We start from the raw sequence: 20,047 nt of genomic DNA on the forward strand, positions 1-20,047 counted from the left end.
TGGGCTACCACGGCTCACATCGTTCTAAAGTATTGAAGATAATATTTTAATACATAATCAAATTGTTTTAATTTAACTTTTATTACTTACATATTTTAACACCATTTTAATAAGGTTTCCAGAGTAAGAACTATATGTTCCTCTGTTATCTATAATATTATCTATATACTATTATCTATAATATCCTCTATTCATCCAGTATATATAGCAGGAACAGGCAGAGGTGTATGGATAACACCTACTCCTCGCCTGCTATGTTTAAATCGTATATAATAGGGGGCGAGCCTATATTGCCATTAACCGGGCACACATCCCGAAAACCACATGATATCAATTATCTATCCAAACATGAATTCAATTCATAAATTCAAATTCATAAATTCAAATTCATAAATTCAAATTCATAAATTCAAATTCAATCGTTTAGAGCCTGAGGCGGGATGCGAACCCGTGACACTACGACGTTTGTCACTCGTTTTCCGAACAGAGCTATCACCGATTCCCTTCCCCATCAATTTTAAAATCCCTTTAAAAAACACATAGGATTTCCATCGGTTTTTCCGAAAGGTATTTTCAGTCCCAGTAACTTAGTACTTGGCTCCATTTGGTTGGGACGTGATCCATTCGAATGCAAAGGCAAAACTGGATGTATGGGCGGGTGCCACGTCGCTAAAACGATTACAGTTCGCGGCGTACAGTGTAGACAGAACAGATGGTGCGGTACTGAAGTGAAAGTTATCATCATCAGACGTACGACGCCCACTGTTGGGCATAGGCCTCCCAAGGATCTCCACGACAATCGGTCCTGCTGGAAAGGTTCTAGAATGGCAACCACGTGTCGGACGACGCTCAGTGGGTAGGTCCGCTACAAGGTGGACCGACGATCTGGTGAAGGTCGCGGGAAGCCGCTGGATGCGGGCAGCGCAGGAAGTAAAAGTAGTAAGTAAGAAATAAAGTAAGAAACAGTGTGATGAGAGAGAGATAAGTGATGTAAAAGATAATATAGTGACTGAGATTGAGAAGGAAATGACATAAGACTTTGTAAACGTACATACATACATACATAAACTCACGCCCGTAATCCCAAATGGGGTGGGCAGAGCCACAAGTAATCAAAGACAACTTGCAGCCACTGTTGATACAAAGTCCTAAGATGGATAACTTTGTAAACGTAAAGCGGATGAAATATAATAGGATTACTAAAGTGGTATATAAGGCAAAGGAGACCTGGCAGGGGAAGCCATGTTCTTAGTATAGGTTTAGTATGAACGACTCTGAATCGGCGTGTTTGAAATGAGTGACGAATGTGGAGGAAGCAAGAAAAGTATGTTAAAATCGAAACAAATACAATTCTTCTTTTGTTTTTTTTTTTCTTTCTTCTATTTGTTATCAATGGCTTGTCCACAATACAGGGTGTCTCATAAGTAGTGAAACACAAAAAAACATAGTGACAACTGGAGTTATGACGCGATTAATCAGAAACACATAATGTTGCCAATCTTAATAAATATACAAATTCATAAACAATGTTTTAAGCATTTCGTGTAGCGTTTCAGCACAGTAACTATGCTAATATTTTTTATAACTGTCAATTGTCATATTCGTATGCAACTTGGTTGGCATTGATGTGCGCGTCAAACTGTTGCTATGTCCGACCGCAAAACGGAAAAACATCAGCACCGCAGTTCTCTTGTAACTACTGAAATTTTTACTCTACGGTACAGTAAAACGATTAGAGTGGCGGACTCTCCAGAGGTTTGTTTGTTTAGCAAACGTCGCGTAAATATAAAGTTCTCTGAAATATTTATTTGTTGAACGCGTTTAGAAGCGATTCGCCCGTGTTTGCGGAACGTGACATGTACCAAAGAGATGATTTCAAGAGATTTTCTATTTTCTTACTCGAAGATAGTGCGTCTTTGATATGACCCAAGAAATTCGTCTTCGAAGTTTTATCGGATCGGAAAAATACGGGTATTGGTTTAGGAGGAAAAGTTACTGTGGTTCTGTAGACCGGCTTACTTCTAATACGGGGAGCGCCGATTCGAATGAGTTATTAATTTATCATAAGTGCAATTTTCACTAACACAGTTGGCTCGACCATTATAGACGGCGATACGGCTAACTACCTATCACATACGTCAACAGAAAGCTCGGTGAGGTGTCTTGCGATGGTGTACCTCTGACTAACCCAATTGCGATATAGTCGTGAGCGCATGTTACGTTACGAAGAAAAGTGGTTCTTAACATGTTGAACTAAAAGTTTTCAATAGAAAGAGTTACGGAAAATAAAAGAGTAATGGAAAAGTGCATTAGGCGGCCTTATAGTATCGATTCTGGCAGATACAACTTTCTCTTTTTTGCACTTAACGTAAGTAAGGGACAACACTATTTTTAAAACGGTAAAACGAAATTAAAATTAAGGTTTGTTTATCAAAATCAGCCATGATCAAAACCAGATTTATGATCCAAACATGAATTTGAAAACAAATCGATAGTCATTAGGTTTGCCCGTGCTGCGATTCCATTTTCAAGCATCGAAAGGAAACCACGCAATATAATTCTAGCTACGTAATTTCCAAAAAAGTGATTATTTCAATGACAAACGAAATAGACGAGCCCCTATTTTAGTAAGCATCATCTAAATAAAGCGAAAATTCTCCATTACCATACATTAAACAGCCTCAAATCTCAGACGGCACTCGTCCATTTAAATTTCAATAAAGTGCTGCATAAAAGCAACATTAACATCACAAAAAGCCCAATGCATTTTTTTCCACTTAAAATAAGAAATGGCTAAGAATTAAGATTCAAATTACAGTCTATCTGGTTAATACCCCCCTTTTTACACCCCCCTTGATCTGCCTAAATAAATAACCTTCTCCTCTATCAGTAAGAAAGCCCCCATAAAAATTATATTAACATTTTCATGAATTCGCAATTTTGTTTGTGCGCAAAAATGGCCGTCGTTTCGCAAGAATATCGGACTGCTAAAGAATTACTTTTTTATATTTGCATCGATAAGCTTTATTTATTTGTGGGAATGCGCCGTATATCTATTAGTGGAGTCAGTGAAGGGTTTAACTTCTAACTTGCCTGGGACAGGTCCGATTTTGATGATTTTCTCTTTTGTACTATACGGCGCATTCTCACAAATAAATAATTTTAAATCAGAATCATCTTGAGTGGGGCAAATAAATATTTCGATCATATAAAAAAAAATGTTGGATATTTTTTCTTCCAACGAAGCTTCGGCTTTATTGAGCTCCACTATCTTCCCTTATTCCGGCTCAATCACTCACTGACTGATACACTCATCTCGAAATATCAGAAATTACACGTGCTAGCACTATCAAATCTTGCATGAGGTTTCCTTTTAGGAACGTAAGTGCTTAATAAGACGGCATTCTGCGTAATTCAACCCCTAGGGGGTTATACCCAAAGAGGTGGCAAAGATTGTGTAAAACTCCTTAATTTTAATACTAGAGTTTCACGCGAACTAAGTCTCGGATAACAGCTAGTTAACTACAAAGCTGTCCAAGAAACTCCGATCTTGGATACTACGGTTATCCATTAAAGAAAGATAAAATACACAACTGCATTAACGGCTTAAATATACACGCACTAAAATCCAAAAAACATCCCTTACCGTAAACCAAACTCATATTCCGCCTAACATGCTCAACTTACAACAAGGCAAATTGCTGAAACGATTTAAGCTTTTTTGCGTTCAAGCAAAGGCAAACAACCGACTCTAGCAACACTGCCTCAGGCTGGCAACACTGAACGCAAACAGGGAACGAGACGAGGATGGAAAAGAAAACTCTTCATTAAATGCCGTTATTAACTTGTAATATTCGCAGAGCAAAGGACAGGAACCGTGGAGTTATGAATCGCTTTTGAAGTCGGTAAGGACGGCTCATAAAACATTGAGAAAGATGACAGTTTTCATATTTTGTTGAGCTCCTCCTACGCCTTTTCGTGGCGTATAATTTGTCATTTGTTCTGTGAAAAATAATGACTAACAGACAAGTACTATTCAGTATCGTTATCCTTATGAGGGTAGGCAGAAGAAATTAAAAGATAATTTGTTGACTTTGGTATTAAGAACATAAATTGATATTATGATGCAGCACGACACATTGTGACCGAATAACAGGTTGCAGATTAAGGCCGTCAATAGGCCACTTGAGGCGAATGAGAGATTTTTACGAAATATTTGTATGGATTTACTGGCGCAGTGACGTCATAGCAGTCAAATCGTCGTGCTCATTGTTAAAAACATAATTATAATTTACAGTTAAGTCTAAAATAAAAACTTCATTGATTGTTCGGTCATCTTAGACTGCTTTCTAGTTCTATGTTAGCATTTTATAAATAATTTATTTTTGAAAAGTCAATTACTCTATCGTGCTTTTTTGGCGTGACTTGTTGTAGATTCGCATATAGCATTAAGTTGGTCAGGCAAATGGGGACCGCTGAGGGCTTTCGCCCGCAACGTTTAAGACAACAGGCCTGAGGGTGCCCAGTTGTGCGCGAACCTCGGCTCAGGGCATCTCGTCGTCTAATCTGAGTCGAACTTACAATAATTATAACTCATGTGAAAAATCTCAGTTTTTCTCATAAACGATTGCAAATCAGCAGCAAAAAAGCAGCTATATGAAATGCACAATACCACATCCGCTGGCTACATATACATGAATCCTGGAGTCGCGGAGAGGCGAGTAATTACCAAAGGAGATCCCTGAAGCAGACACACGCCCCTTTATTGCAAACGTTACGATGTTTACGAGACCTCAGACGGAAAGACTGCACGAAAGAAATTCTACATAAAAGAGACTCATATTTCTTTTCTGAATTTACATAACTATCTTATGTATGAGAATGCAATTAACGTTTGTACATTGCTTCTGTTTTCTCAAAATGTCCGTCTTTAGAACAACATGAAGTACGTAGTTCTAAATTCAAATTCTTGTACTGATAACTTCACGTCAATTCATCTTTAGAGTTTAATACAAAAACTGGCAGCAAATTGATTCTTCTCTTCCTTTCGTGTGGGTTGTGAACTGGAATAGCAACCTCATCAACCCTGGTGTCAGGATTATTACTGACTCGCCAAAGGCCCCTGACATGGCTCATGTAACGACTACATACTTACATCAGTAAGTAGTAATCGGGACCAACGCCTTAACGTGCCTTGCGAAGCACGGATCATATTACTTTCGGACAATCAGATGATCAGCTTGTAATATCCTAATCAAACAAGGGATCACAAAGTGATTTTTGTGATATGTCCCCACCGGGATTCGAATCCAGAGCGTCCGGATCGTGAGCCCAACGCTCAACCACTGGACCACGGAGGCCATTGTATCCCATATAACACATAACTGCCGCAAACGGTGCCTACGAGGGTCATTATAACTTTTACCGACCTCACAGATACCCTGCGACTGTCTTCATAAGGGGTCGAGATATATGCTCCACCTACGCTCAAAGGGATGTGGCGACCCCTTATGTCCGGTTGTGATGTGTGTGTCTGCTTCGAACTGTGGACGTATGTGGTCGGTAATATGTTTGGGTTGATATCTGAAGGACGAGTTACGAAAAAGAAAAGCTATCAATTGGAAAAAGGGAGTTTTTCTTAATAGAGAAGGTATTTGGTGGGTTGTAAGGTGAATCACCAACCTCAACCCTGATGTCAGGGTTATTATTGAGCCGCCAAGGGCCCCTGACATGGCTCATGTAACGACTACTTACTTACATCAGTAAGTAGTAACCGGGACCAACGGCTTAACTTGCCTTCAGAAGCACGGATCATCTTACTTTATGGACAATTAGCTGATCTGCCTGTAATGCCCTAACCAAATTAGGGATCACAAAGTGATTTTTTGTGATATCTGTCCACCGGGATTCGACTCCGGGACCTCCGAATCATGAGCCCAACGCTCAACCACTGGACCACGGAGGCCGAAGAAGAAGTCTTGTTATGTACGTAATGCTCATATTCGAATCTCAAATGTAACATTAAAGGCACCCAGATAGGGTGTAATTGTGTATAATGTGGCTGTTTGAAGTTTTGTCATAGATAAGTCATATATTTAGATGCTCCAAAATATACCCATCTACTTTATTTCAAAATTTGAATCAGAATGTATTCTGATTTTCTTATATTATATGACGTACTCGTATATAAAAGAAAAATATACTAGACAATACCAGATGATATATTGGTACAATGATAATAATAATTATATATAAAGGTTAAGGATAATGTTGTAAATGAAAGAATCATTATTTTTAATTTAAAACTTATTAAGATCCAAAAAGAACACACCTTGGACAAGTCAGAAACCATTAGAGTCATAATAATTATATGCACATTTTCATCCAAATCGCTCCAGAGGTTAAGGCGTGAAAAGGTAATTGACAGAATCACTTTCCCAATTATAATACTGGCAAAAAAAATGATACAGGCCATAGACATCCGCTTTAAAAAATGCTTTAGAACCATGTCGCCTTAACTTTTTTGTCGAATGGGGACAAAACCTGACTAAATATCAAATGTGTTAATAAGACACGGTTTTAGATAACGACCGTAAAGGTATAGAATTCGACCATAGAGTTTGCAAAATCTACTAGCAGAGGAGTCCCTAGACAGTTAGTGTTTCTCCTGGAGAAGCAAATGGAATATCAAATCAGACTGAGTTTAGTCCTTACTGTTTTCGTCGTTATTTGTTCTTGGATTACGTCATCAAAATGTTCAAATTTGAATCCTGCGCTATACTGGCTGGTACACATAAGTACCTATACGTATGTACAAACAGTAGGTATATGAAATCGAGCCCGTTATCTATTGGGATGCGCAGGGCAACACCAAAAGTCCAGTTGCAGCCCCTTTACATTTCACAATCACTCACTCTCTCCTTTTCTCTTTTTACTTATTTTATTCTTTCAGTTTATCTTTTTTCTTCGTCGTGACTTAGTGCAGGTTTCCCTCAGATGGTATTGACTACATGGCCGGAAAAATGGGGCGCTAAGGGCTCTCGCCCGATAGTTGGTCTTGCACCAATTTATCTTAAGTGCAATTTTTAACACCAGGCTCACTATGTGAGAAGTGGGTACTTAGTTGACTGACTACTTATCATTATCATCTCCCTAACATTATCCCGTTTTTCGCAGGGTCCGCTTACCTAACCTGAAGATTTGACAGGTCCGGTTTTTACAGAAGCGACTGCCTGTCTGACTGGTTAGGTCACATACCTCCGAAATTGCGTATCTCAGGAATATGGGTTTCCTCACGATGTTTTCCTGCACCGCTGAGCACGTAATGATAATTTATAATCCAAACATGAATTCGAAAACAAAGTCGACAATCATTAGTTTAGGCCTGAGCTGGATTGGAACCTGCGACCGACTGAAGTCGAGTTGACTGACTACTCTAATCGGAAATATAGTAATGCGTTAGTTATGTTATATGTGAGTGCACAAACTGATAAACTAATCTAATGTTGTTAAATTACTGGTCAAAATCCTAACGATCACCATTTTCCGTGTATTTCAGCAAACTGATGGACGCTTCATTGTTATATGAATATCCATTTGGATAAATCGTAGCCTTATAGTGAAATCAGTTTCTGAAATGATTTTCTTCAAAACTTCGATTTATTTCAATTCATTTCACTCCGGGTAAAAGTTGACGTTTTTTTTTCGGGATTGAAACGACCTTTTTTATTGCGAGGTTTTGTTAACAAAAACACAACAAAATGTCATTTTTAAAAAGACACCCTGTACTCCTGTGGTAGTACTTCTGAAAGTATTACTTATCATACTCGTACCTTTTGTAACCCTAAACTCATCATCAAATCAATAGTCTCAAAATTTCAATGGCCTGCGAGAATTTAAATTTTAAAGGATGGTGATTATACTTTCAAAGGAACGTTTGCCAACTGATTGAAGGTTGGATAATGCGGGGTTAAAATCCCTTTTATGGGGATAATTAAAAATAAGAGATTAATATTTAAGCGAACATAACATCCCGAACTTTTGTATTTTTTGTAGTAATATTCTTGAATCGAATGATATGCAAAACTGACCAGTATTCTCTCTTGGTTCACCTGTGGGCCGCGAGGCATTGAACGTGTTAAGTTATATGCGACTCCCGATATGTCTACATTGTTGCAAGTGCCATGATCACGGGATGACTGATGAAATTGGAGTGGAATAGGTAGATCTATAATTTTCTAAGGGCAAACATATCTGACTACCATCTTTCATAGCCGCTTGTTTTTACATTCATCTGTGTTTTAATTGTGATAATAACAGCCTAAACCTCAAATAATGTACAACAGCGTTGCCGTTAAGTTGTTAAGGGCTGGTGCCCCTATTTCGTGCCTAAAGGTCGTTAATTTATATGGAGGTTACTAGTTACGCCAAAAGAAACTATTTACAGACTGAACTTGAACTCGATTTAGGCTTGTTTGTAAATGTCATGTTCTTCTATAAATATTCACACCCCCTCCGGTTGATTAAGGCCTAGCAGTGGGCCTTGTATAGGCTGTTTATGTTTTTTTTTAGTTTTCTGCTGGATTAGGAGAATACAGCGCCACATTAAGCTCCTTAAGCTTCACTCACAAAGGGCCGTATTTATTAATTAAGCTATGTATGTGTGTACTAGATTCAAGATAAATTATAAAATTCTGATTAAAAAGTTATGTCAGATCTAATACTAACGAAAAACATATTCTTTTTTCTTGAACTTATTTATAAATTTTAATGAAAAAAAAACGTAATAATAAGTCCGACATTTTATTACGTTTTTCTATGAAGTCAGTGTGCTTTTACATAAAAAATCCATAGTAATTTCGTGTTTTGACGTTTAATAAAAAGTAACTGTAACTTTTTTGCATGTCCTCCTTAACCATGTAAGGGCCTTTTTAATGTGTGTTTTTTTTTAACAATAGACGGACTAGTTTCAATCCTTTTAACAAATGTGGTCTCAATGATTACCCGGATTGAAATGAGTTGAAAGAAATCAGGGTTCTGTTGAAGGTCTTCTAATCACTTGTGGCTCTGCCTCCCCAATTAGGGATCAAGGGCGAAACGTTTGGTATGTATGAAATTTTGTCTTCAAAAGACTTCTAAACCGCGCATGTCTCTAAAGGCATCACCAGCTTATAATGTATGTAAGCTGTTCAAACATTAACGGAGTTGGATCGTAAAAGTTCCAACAGCGATAAACCTTGCATGCTTCTGTACCGCATACCAGCATGGTTGAAGGTTAGCGAGAAGGTCGCAATGCAACATGCATGCCTTAATGCTATCAAATGCAACGCCTAACCTTAGATTAAACAATAAAGAATAATACCACGTCTTCTTCTAACGTGTAGGTTGTGAGGTGGACGACCAATCTCATCAACCTTGGTTTTAGGGTTATTATTCAGCCGCCAAAGGCCCCTGACGTGACTCAAGTAACGACTACGTACTTACATCAGTAAGTAGTAACCGGAACCAACGGCTTAACGTGCCTGCCGAAGTACGGATCATCTTTCTTCTGGACAAGCAGGTGATCAGCCTGCAATGTCCTAACCAAACTAGGGATCACAAAGTGATTTGTCCCGGATTCGAACCCGGGACCTCCGGATCACGAGCAGAACGCTCAACCACTGGACCACGGAGGCCGTTCTAAGATTTCATTTATTTCTTTTCCACTTTTCGTAAAACTATTTCCAGCTTGAGACTTAAGGTTAAATACTCGTATATGAGTCATCTATAAGTTTTATGACTATAGTTCATGGACTACTATAAACGTAGAAGTAAATTCAAGTAGCACTAAAACGTTTTCACTAGATACTCGATCGTTTACTTCAACGAGTCGTCTTCAAGTGCTCATAAAATATCATGTCTAAAACCCATTCCCATCTTCAAGACGAAGTATAAACAGAAAATACATGTGAATGAGGTACGTAATATTAAACAGAACATCAGACGTCTAGTTCAGTAGGCACAATTAGTGATTATATTTCAATATAGTTTAAAACTAAAACCCGACTACGGAAAAACCACGCTAAAAAGTATAAAACATGAAAATAGGTACATATGTCGCTGAAATTCTTCCGAATAGTGATGTTTTGGCGGCGTGGCGTGGCGTGGCTGTAGGTACGTACCTATTTAAGAAAAAAAATTAGAATAAAAACAACTGATATTACCGCAACTCGCCATATTGTTGTATATATATTTTTTTTATTATTATTTTTAATAATACACCGATCGTCCGAAAATAAGATCCGAGCTTCAGAAGGCACGTTAAGCCATTGGTCCTGATTACTACTTACTGACGTAAGTACGTAGTCATTACAGGAGTCATGTCAGGAGCCTTTGGCGGCTCAATAATAACCCTGACACCAGGGTTGATTAGGTTGATAACCCACAGAATAGAAGAAAAGAAATAGAGAACATTGCAACTCAGGCAAACAGTTATGCGTAGCAACCGATCCAAGATTTGCATAACATTTGTGTGCATAACACCATCATTGAGAGGCATAACAAATAACAACAGACACTTATCATATTAAAAACAGAGTTCTGCTAATCGACACAGTGGTCATCACATTAGAAGAGCAGTCAACAAAAATTCACAGCGAACATAAACATTCAACAGTGACGAGAATATGAGTAACCATCTGCTGGATGTGGTGCAAGTCATGAAGAAATAGAGAGAAAAAGAGAATGAATAATTTATAGTACACCGGCCAACAAACCTAAGTACAATCTATCTATCTACTCAGACTATATCCCCAGTGCTGGGTATAGGCCTCCTCTCTTTCACGCCATCCTTTCCGGTCCTGAGCCAATCTCATCCATTGCTTTCCGGCGTACCTCACAATGTCCGGCCATCGGGCTGGAGGTGTGCCTCGATATCGCATACCATCCCATGGCCACCATTTCGTAACAGCCTTAGTCCGTCTGTTGTCGTTGTCCTCAAAATTTCGCAATGCCTAAAAACCAATGTATATAGCCAATGTGTGCTGTCCATACTCACTTATGGCGCCGAAACATGACCGCTCACGAAAGTGTGCGTTTTGGAGTGCGATTTTTCCGTAGAGAGGTTTTAGTTTTTAAACTTAGGTACATTATTTGTAATGTAAATCTACAACGAGGTGTCCTAAAAAAAGTTTCTTTCCTACTAAACAACAACGAAAATGAACTTTCAATATACAATCACCGCTACTGCATATAACTTCCACCAAGCCAGAGGAGGTGAGTCATATTGAGAATGAATGAGACATTAGCAATGCGACCTGACGCCACCGCACTTAAATAATTCATGCTGTACACTACAGGCCACTGAATGTATTCAATTTGTTCTCCCATGTTGTCTTAGGCCCTGATAGTTTGATTGTGGATGACAGCTGCTTATTTGGTAATGTTGATGACTAGTATAACGTGAGTGGTTTCCTAAAGACGATATAGAGTATTGTATAAAGGAAAATGTTTTCGCTGTGACACACAAAAATCTTTCTATTGTGTAAGTCAACCGAAACAATAATAGTTGCAAAAATCCTTAATAGCCTTGTTCGGAGAACGCGTCACTTGCGTCGTACCGTCACAAGTTTGATTCCCGGCTCGAGTTCTAAACTACTTCTTCAATCGTGTGGGTTGTGAGGTGAATTACCAACCTCATCAACCCTGGTGTCAGGGTTATTATTGAGCCACCAAAGGCCCTGACATGGCTCATGTAACGATTACTTACTTAAATCAGTAAGTAGTAACCGGATTTACATAGGATTTAAACATAACTGGCGAGTAGTAGGTTTATATACCTACTATACACCTCTGCTTAGTCCTTTGGGAATACGGGTGTTATGTTATATAAAAATATGGAATATTTGCGTTTAAATTTTTATTATTTTTTTAACTTCTAACGTGTCGGTTGTGAAGTGGAATACCGATCTCAGTAAATCTGGTGTCAGGGTTATTATTGAGTCGCCGAAGACACCTCTTTTATAACTCGAGTGTTTTTACTGTAGCATTTTTTATAGTAGATTTTTTCCTTTCCATGTTTCTTGCACTGTAAACATTCGGACGAAAAGATCCCTACCAAAAGTCTCCTAAACCTCCAACCTTTCCTGGATAAGAATATAAGGTTGTATCTTTCAAATAAACAGATGTAGCAGATTCTCTTTACTTAGTTATATGGACGGGAAAAACTACCCCGTTTTATTATTTGGAGGCAGCTTTGGAATCCCAAGATACATCTTTTGGGTATGTTTGTACCCAGATCCTTTTTGCTTTTGACCCTTTATGTGTGACCTCCCCGAAGATAGTGTTATCGCAGTTCCTGCCAAAGTAATTTTACTTCGGGGTACATAAATCCATCTTGGGGTCAGTCGCGTGGATTAGTAAACGGTCACTTGCGTGTTCTCTTGATCGGGGGGCACGGCAGGGCCCCCGTCAATTATTTTTAGATTTTAGTACATAATATATGTACAATAGCAACAATTTATGACATTATTTGTACCGTTTATTGAGAATTATTTTAAAATAGTGTACGAAGGTATTCATCATTACTAATTTAAGAGCCACGCTCTTGTCGGTGTATCATTCTCCATTCTTGTCTATCAAAGGCCAATTCTGTCACTTTTTTATAAGACACGACTTTCACCTTCACTTTAATCTGATCCATGTAAGCTCTTCTTCGTCTTCCCCTGCCTCTCTTTCCTTATAACTTCCTTTCTATGATGTTTTTAATAAATTCGTCGTATCTTATTATCTTGCCACTTCTGTCCTCAATAACTCTCAATATTTGCCTCTTTTCCCTACGAAGGTATTCAATACAGTAAATTATTTGCTATAAAAGTTTTAAATCGTTTCCAAAATGGCAGCTCGAATAGTGTATTTTTTCTGAACTTGAATAAGCTGTTATAATACGATAGCTAGTCCCTCTCGTATAAGTATATAAGTGTTTATTGCAACTGTGTAAAAGTATGTAATAGACACGAAGATATAAAAGTCCGGAGTCGGGTTCTCTGGTCAGTTAGAAATATGGGTCCCAAGAGAAACCTCTGAGCGTTGTGTGTTAGAGGATATTGTACAAGCGTTTGAAGAACCTATGAATAACCTAAGTAACCTATGGTAGAAATAATGTACATGCATACACAATATGTTCGGCTCTTGATGTGTGTTGACTGTAGGTGTAGTAGATGGTGAGAGGTCGAGGGTTCTATTTCCAATTGCATGATGTTTTAGTGTATTTCTTTTTATTATTTTCAGTTCAATACTTTTGCGACGGAAAATTCTAGAATCAGAATCATGGTCTCCATCTCAGAACCATCTCTCAAAGTTTTCGATACGATGTCACTAACAGCCTGTATATCGCAAAGTTTTCATATGTACTTAAACTTGACGGCAGTCCATAATGTAGAGTTGATTATTACCGTTAAATATTCCACCGAATTTCCTGCCTGTAATCATTATAGAGGTATTATAGTTACTACCACTAACACTAGAGTAAAGTCGGAAACTTTCGTAATTGACGTAAGGCTTAAGAAACTTCGTTACTAAATTCAATAGTCAGTTGAGAGTTAGAAATAATTAATAGAGGTCGAATGTTGCTTTAAGTCAACAGATTTATTATAGTTTGAAATTAGAATGTGTGTACTCCCATCAAAGATTATAATCACACCCTCCAAAAATTCTAATTTTAAAGTTGTTCTTTTATACAATAATTTTATTTAAAAATGGAAACGAACACACATATCATAATACATGATTCAAAATTCAAATAACCCATAAGGTTTTACCAAAGAAGTGAATCCTAATGAAATAAATCGATATGAAGAGGCCGTTGGCATTATTAAACATTAAAATATAACTGTGGTTGCCGACGTAGTTCACATAATAAAGAATGAACAAACGACATTATGATCACTAGCAGTTATGAGAATGATAAAGCAAACGTAATCGTTTTATAATAACACAGGTATTCCATTAATCGGAGGCACGGGACTGTCAGAAAGGGGGTAGGAACAAGAAAGAAATGAAAAGATAAAGTGTCATTAGCTGTCATATTACTTGGACAGCGACTGTAAATAGGGCGTCAGGTGGCTTTTTTATTCATGAGTGATATTTTTACGATTGGAGCTTGAAGAAAATACTTAAAATGTTGTTTTAAGACTAGAAAATGTTCGAACAGGAAATTTAAAATCATCAAAAAAATGGTTGTTAAAGAGAGTAGATATAATAGCAAAGAAATCGACACAACAGATATCAACACCAATAAGTTACCTTGGAACGTACGTATATTATTAGTACTTACTAAGTGTGCATTACGAAATAAAAGAAAAAACAAAAGAAAAAGAGAATAAAAGTCGAGAAGAGTGGAAGGATCAAGGGGAGACCATTCCCCAGCAACGAGATTAAGTACACTAGATAAATAAGCTATTAAAAAAGTTAACACTCAAACCTGAAATGTGCAAAAAACATACAACGTAAGTGCTAGTTTTTACTATGCTGCAAACGACAACTTGTTATCCAAACTATTCACAGAAGTTTCCTAAAACAGCCAACGTCGCTTCGCGTAACAAAGACCCGACTTAAAACTAAATAGATTCAAATAGCCCCAGACACCATTACAAAACAGTCTCTTGCAAGGGCCAACATTTTGATAGGAACGTCCACACTTCTTATACAATATCCTGCTTTTAGCGAGGGAATTTTCAGCAAGGCACTCACAGTAACATAGTGCATTGGTAAATTGGAGCGACGTCCGGAGCGATATAAATAATTCAATGTGGCTAGGTAAAATTGATGCGAGGGTCGACAAAGTAAATCAAACTTATACTGGACGTTGGAAGAGAACGTCTACAAATACAGATAATAAGGTCCTTTGAGTTGGAAATATTCGTTTTAGTTATTATTAGTATTAGTCACTTCCATGTTTGGATCATAGATAATTGATATCACATGGCTTTCAAATTTAGTGCCTGGTTAATGACAATGGGGTGGCCCCCATAACTCGAGACTCACGCATGCTCGCAGGTTTACCTTTATAGCCTTTAAAATATTTTCAGAAAAAATATTGAAGTAAATCAGCAGAAGTTTTATAGTTGGAAAGTAAATGGTGCTCATAAAATATTATCATGACAAGAGTAATAAGATATTTCGTGTGTCCTTACGACAATACAATTAATTTTCAGGTACTTTTATATCTTGACGGAAAATAAGTTCTCAGAGAGGCTTTTTCCTATAAGCTGCCTATCGGCTGTTTTGTGTGTAATGCTCTTAATAACATTAAGTACTTATCTACAGGAAAATACGTGTTTGATGTATTGACAAATACTGACTCAAGCGCTTTATTTGGTAGCAAATAGTAGAAAATAAGAAAACAAGTGATAGTAACGAACGACCCATACATAGTATGTGGATGATATTCTTTTAAGACTTCATCAATATTTGAATTGAGAAAGGTATACCTGTGTTTAGGACATGTCAAAAGAATAAAAGAAAATAATTGGAACAGATAAAATAAGTATACTTTAATGAGCACAAACAACACAAGGTACAGAAGAAGCAGAAGAGAGTATGAAGTATGAGAAAGAGAATGAAGAAGTAGAGTGGGAAGAGGAAGGTCTAGACTTGTATATCGCGAACAAATTACCTACGGATGTTGTAAAGATAGGCCAGGCAATAGTACTCTAAACCTTCAAGTATGAAGAGTTTGATGGGAGCGGAAGAAACAAAAGTGGTGACTCTGGATGTACCTAAGTGACATTCCGTGGCTCCGTGGACTCTGTTTACCTCAACAGGAAATCAAAGAAAAGTGATTGTATGTCTAATGCATCAACATCTATAAGGGTTTTGGGAATATATCAATTTCATGAGATATGGATTTCTTATAAATGGTATTGGTACCTACTACTGAAGAGCTTGTTAAACAGTCGGCTAATGGATGCAAACATTTCTGAGAATTATCAGTACTTCCACTCACATGAAGGAGTATGGAACATCATGGAATAACATAAGCTCACGATTTTTCTAGCAGAAAAAGCCACATAACTAGTTGCCGTCAGACGCGATTGTAGTCAAACGTAAACTTTCTTCAATAAATAATTTTAGAAAATCCCAATTTCGACAAAGGAAATTGGTCATACTCTTCTATAACTATCGAATTCGATATCGAATTAGTCTTTCAGTAATTAACAAGAAGCAAAGTTTCCAGTCTAACTTGACAATGTTGACTCGACACACCGAATTTTCGACTGAATAATGTATAAATTAAACATCAAAACGCGGGGTGCCTAAGTAATTAAAGACTCTCAAAATTGTACCCCAAAACCGCAAAGTAACCAATTTGGTTGAGAACTCTCACTTTGAGCCGTACAAAATTGGGGTCTGTCTTCTATTCTATTCAAAACTTTCATGAATGTAAATAAGTTTTGGTCGAGGCCAAGGTAAACACATCGCCTCTGCATTGTCGCAAAGCTAACAGAAATGCCGAAGGTCCGTTTTCATTTACACTAAATTGTATATATTTTTTCTTTTTCTCCCCAAGTAAAGAATTTACAATTTATCTTCCTGAAGAATCGGTTACTTAAAGAATGAAGTTGTTGTCGTGGAAATAGATAGACCTGTTATCACGGGGTAGATATATTTTCGCATTCACAATCGTAAAAAATATTTCAAGTAATTTACGTCATACACAGTCATAGTTAGTAGACGTTGGTATAACAGGAAGCTAGGTTAGGTGTGGGTGCTTAGTTCATCTTGCGATGGTTGTACCTAAGACTATCCTCAATGGGATATAGCCTGAACTTATGTTACGATACATTATGGACCGATATAATATGGGCGATGGGGCTTATCACCTTCCTGCCACCATACGTCTTCTGATTACTTATGACTCTACTCTACCCACCCCATTATGGACTACAAGCGTGACTATGTAATAAGTGATCACTGATCACTAAAACACCACTTATAATATAGTCACTTTTAGAGATTCACGCACTTTATACATAGTTGAGTTTCTTTTTACTTATATTTTTTTTTTCTTTATTTTGACTTCGTATCAACAGTGGCTGTGAATTGCCTTTAATAATATGTGTCTCTACCCACACCATTAGGGATTACGGGCGTGAATTTATGTATATATCATCACTAATTTAAAAGCCACGCTCTTGTGGGTGTAGCATTCCTCTTCATGCTACTTTTTAGGCAAAAATAGGGCAATGGTTTCCCTCTTGCCTTCTGCCACGCAGTACTCTGGGTAACGCGAGTGGGATGGCGCCCAGAGTAGTCTATTTCAAAGCCGTACTAGGTAGTTACTGCTGCCCTCTACCAGATTCCAGGTATATTATGTATATGTGTTACTTTCCCCTCTAATGTAGTACACTGGTTAACATACCTAGCAATAGTTCCCATAACCACAGTCTCGATTTAGAAACTGAAATCAATACCCAAACGAGCCGTCACTATTTGAGCACCCCATTCGTTCAATGCTTGTGAATGGAAAATGGACACCTGTCCTAAGATTTGATTGAAACACCAATGTAAATGTTACATGTTTTGAACAATAAAGTTCAATGCGATGGCAATAATCGAGAACGATGGGAGTAGGAATATTATCAGTAAGTAGATTAGATCAAGACAACACGAAAAAACTATCAATTCTTAGCTTGAAGTATAAAAGGCGAAACTTTTACTTTTTTTCGGACAATCGGGTGACTAGTCTGTAATGTCCTAACCAAACTACGGATCACAAAGCCATTTTTGTGATATGTCCCCACCCGGATTCGAACCCGGGACCTCCTGATCGTGAGCCGAACGCTCAACCACTGGACCACGGAGGCCGTCGTGAGCTTATGTTATGTAACGCATCATGTCGAAGAGAACCCCTTAAGGTAATTCATGTTTTTTTACGTAAGTTTTCGCCTTTTATACTTCAAGCTAAGAAGTTGATAGTTTTTAGGGATCAGAAGTGATTTTTGTCACGTCCCCACAGGGATTTGGGCCCACTAGGGACTTACGGACCGTGAGCCTAACGCTTAGAAGAGGTAGTTAGATCTCTCAATCTCAATTTTATAGGTCCAGTCGAACCGGGAATAGCCCGTGGTGGAGGGGATGGGGTGGAGACTGATTTAGTTTACTCAGGTCGCGACATTATCGATTAGCTCGCCACTCTGCAAAGACGAGGGTTTTTGACATAATAATAGATATTACAGCCTCCGTGGTCTAGTGGTTAGAGCGTTAGGCTCACGATCTGGAGGTCCGGGTTCGATTCCCGATGGGGACATTGTCGAAATCACTTTGTGAGACTGTCCTTTGTTTGGTAAGGACTTTTCAGGCTTGAATCACCTGATTGTCCGAAAAAGTAAGATGATTCCGTGCTTCGGAGGGCACGTTAAGCCGGTGGTCCCGGCTATTAGCCGTAAAAACACCTCCACCAATCCGCATTGGAGCAGCGTGGTGGAGTATGCTCCATACCCCCTCCGGTTGATTGAGGGGAGGCCTGTGCCCAGCAGTGGGACGTATATAGGCTGTTGATGATGAATAGATATTACAACAACCTCATACGCATTTATGTCAAGCTGATTTGGGTTTGTATTCAACTGCTGGAAACACTTTACAAGGCGCCAGACAAGTGTTGAGGTAAAAAAGTAATTATATTCCTGTTCCAACTGAATATAGATTATTGTCGCTTAACATTATTTAAATTATGAATCATGTGAAGACGTTCGACGTATAAAGCTGAATACTAAGGAAACTAAGATGATAATTATTTAGAATAGATCGATATAGAATCGATTAATGAATGTGGAGGAAGCAAGAGAAGTGTGTCAGGATTGAAGCAAATGGAATTCCATTGTCTCTGCTTACCCCGGCGGGAAATAGGCGTGAGCTGATACGTGTATGTATGTTTCGATATAGAACGATCGAATATTTCTGTGCAATAAAGGATTTGATTTGATTTAATACACAGAAAATCGAACATAACTAGCCTATATTCGTCCCACTACTGGGCACAGGCCTCCCCTCAATCAGCGGGACGGAGTATGAACCATACTCCACGACTTGGTGCCACGGGTTGGTGGAGGTGTTTTTACGATAAAAATAAACACCTCCACCATAGATAAAAATTATCTTATAAATAAAAAGTCAATTAAAAAATACAATAAAGCAATTAATACAATAGGTACATCATAAAAACTTAATTGAGCATATTACAAAATAATTATTTCAATTGACACCTCATTGATTATTTCAAACAGTTGAACCTAACCTGACCTGATTTGCCAACTAATTACGCTTACATAAAGGTCAGTTGGCATGTAAATAATCACAAAGAAAGTAAATTACGAAAGTAAATCAAACCAGGTCTATTTATAAGGCCAATGACCTCATTAGAAGTGTGGTCTTTGCACACAATGAGCTTCGCACGTCAATTCATATCCTTAAATGCGATCGTAGGTGGTCTGCCGGTTTGTACGTCGGACAGAATAATGGAAGCATCCTGTTTCAAGCAATTGGTTAATTACAATTGGAGTTTTATGATGGATCTGTGGCCTAGTTCGTTCAGATGGTCTGTTTTGTTTCACTTTAATTATGAGTATTATTTATTATAAATTAAATTAAAAATTAAAATTGCTTTATTTCACATTATAATGATCCATAATTTACATAATAAAATATTCTAATTTATTAAAATAATAAATAAAATAAAATAAAAACAAAAAAAAAATATAACAATGATCACAAAATAGGTACATATTTTTTTTAAGATGGAGAGATTTAAAAAACGAACGATAGAGAGATTCAAGAAAGTGATTCAGTAAACTCATTTCGTGAGTTGTTTTGAGTTACTAAGAAGTGTACTATCTCCTTTCAACTATAAGTATTGCACATAAACGAAAATTATAAATAGACAGCAGAAGTATCGGTGGCCTTATTGCTAAGCTGCAATATCTTCCTTATTGGAGTTTTCTTCACTCGTGTGGGTTGTGAGATAAAGGAGACTGGTCATTTCTGCCCCAGGCCCGGCGCGAAAGAAACTTAT

General features: G+C 37.7%; 1 protein-coding gene across 1 annotated transcript in view; it reads right to left on the minus strand.

Moving 5' to 3' along the window:
• The window catches only part of LOC126373271 (acyl-CoA:lysophosphatidylglycerol acyltransferase 1), a 351,324-nt gene that overhangs the window by 193,756 nt on the left and 137,521 nt on the right, over positions 1 to 20,047 (minus strand). The gene's annotated exons all lie outside the window — the stretch shown is intronic.

The sequence above is a fragment of the Pectinophora gossypiella genome, chromosome 15 (genome assembly GCF_024362695.1).
Source record: "Pectinophora gossypiella chromosome 15, ilPecGoss1.1, whole genome shotgun sequence".
Lineage (NCBI taxonomy): Eukaryota > Metazoa > Arthropoda > Insecta > Lepidoptera > Gelechiidae > Pectinophora > Pectinophora gossypiella.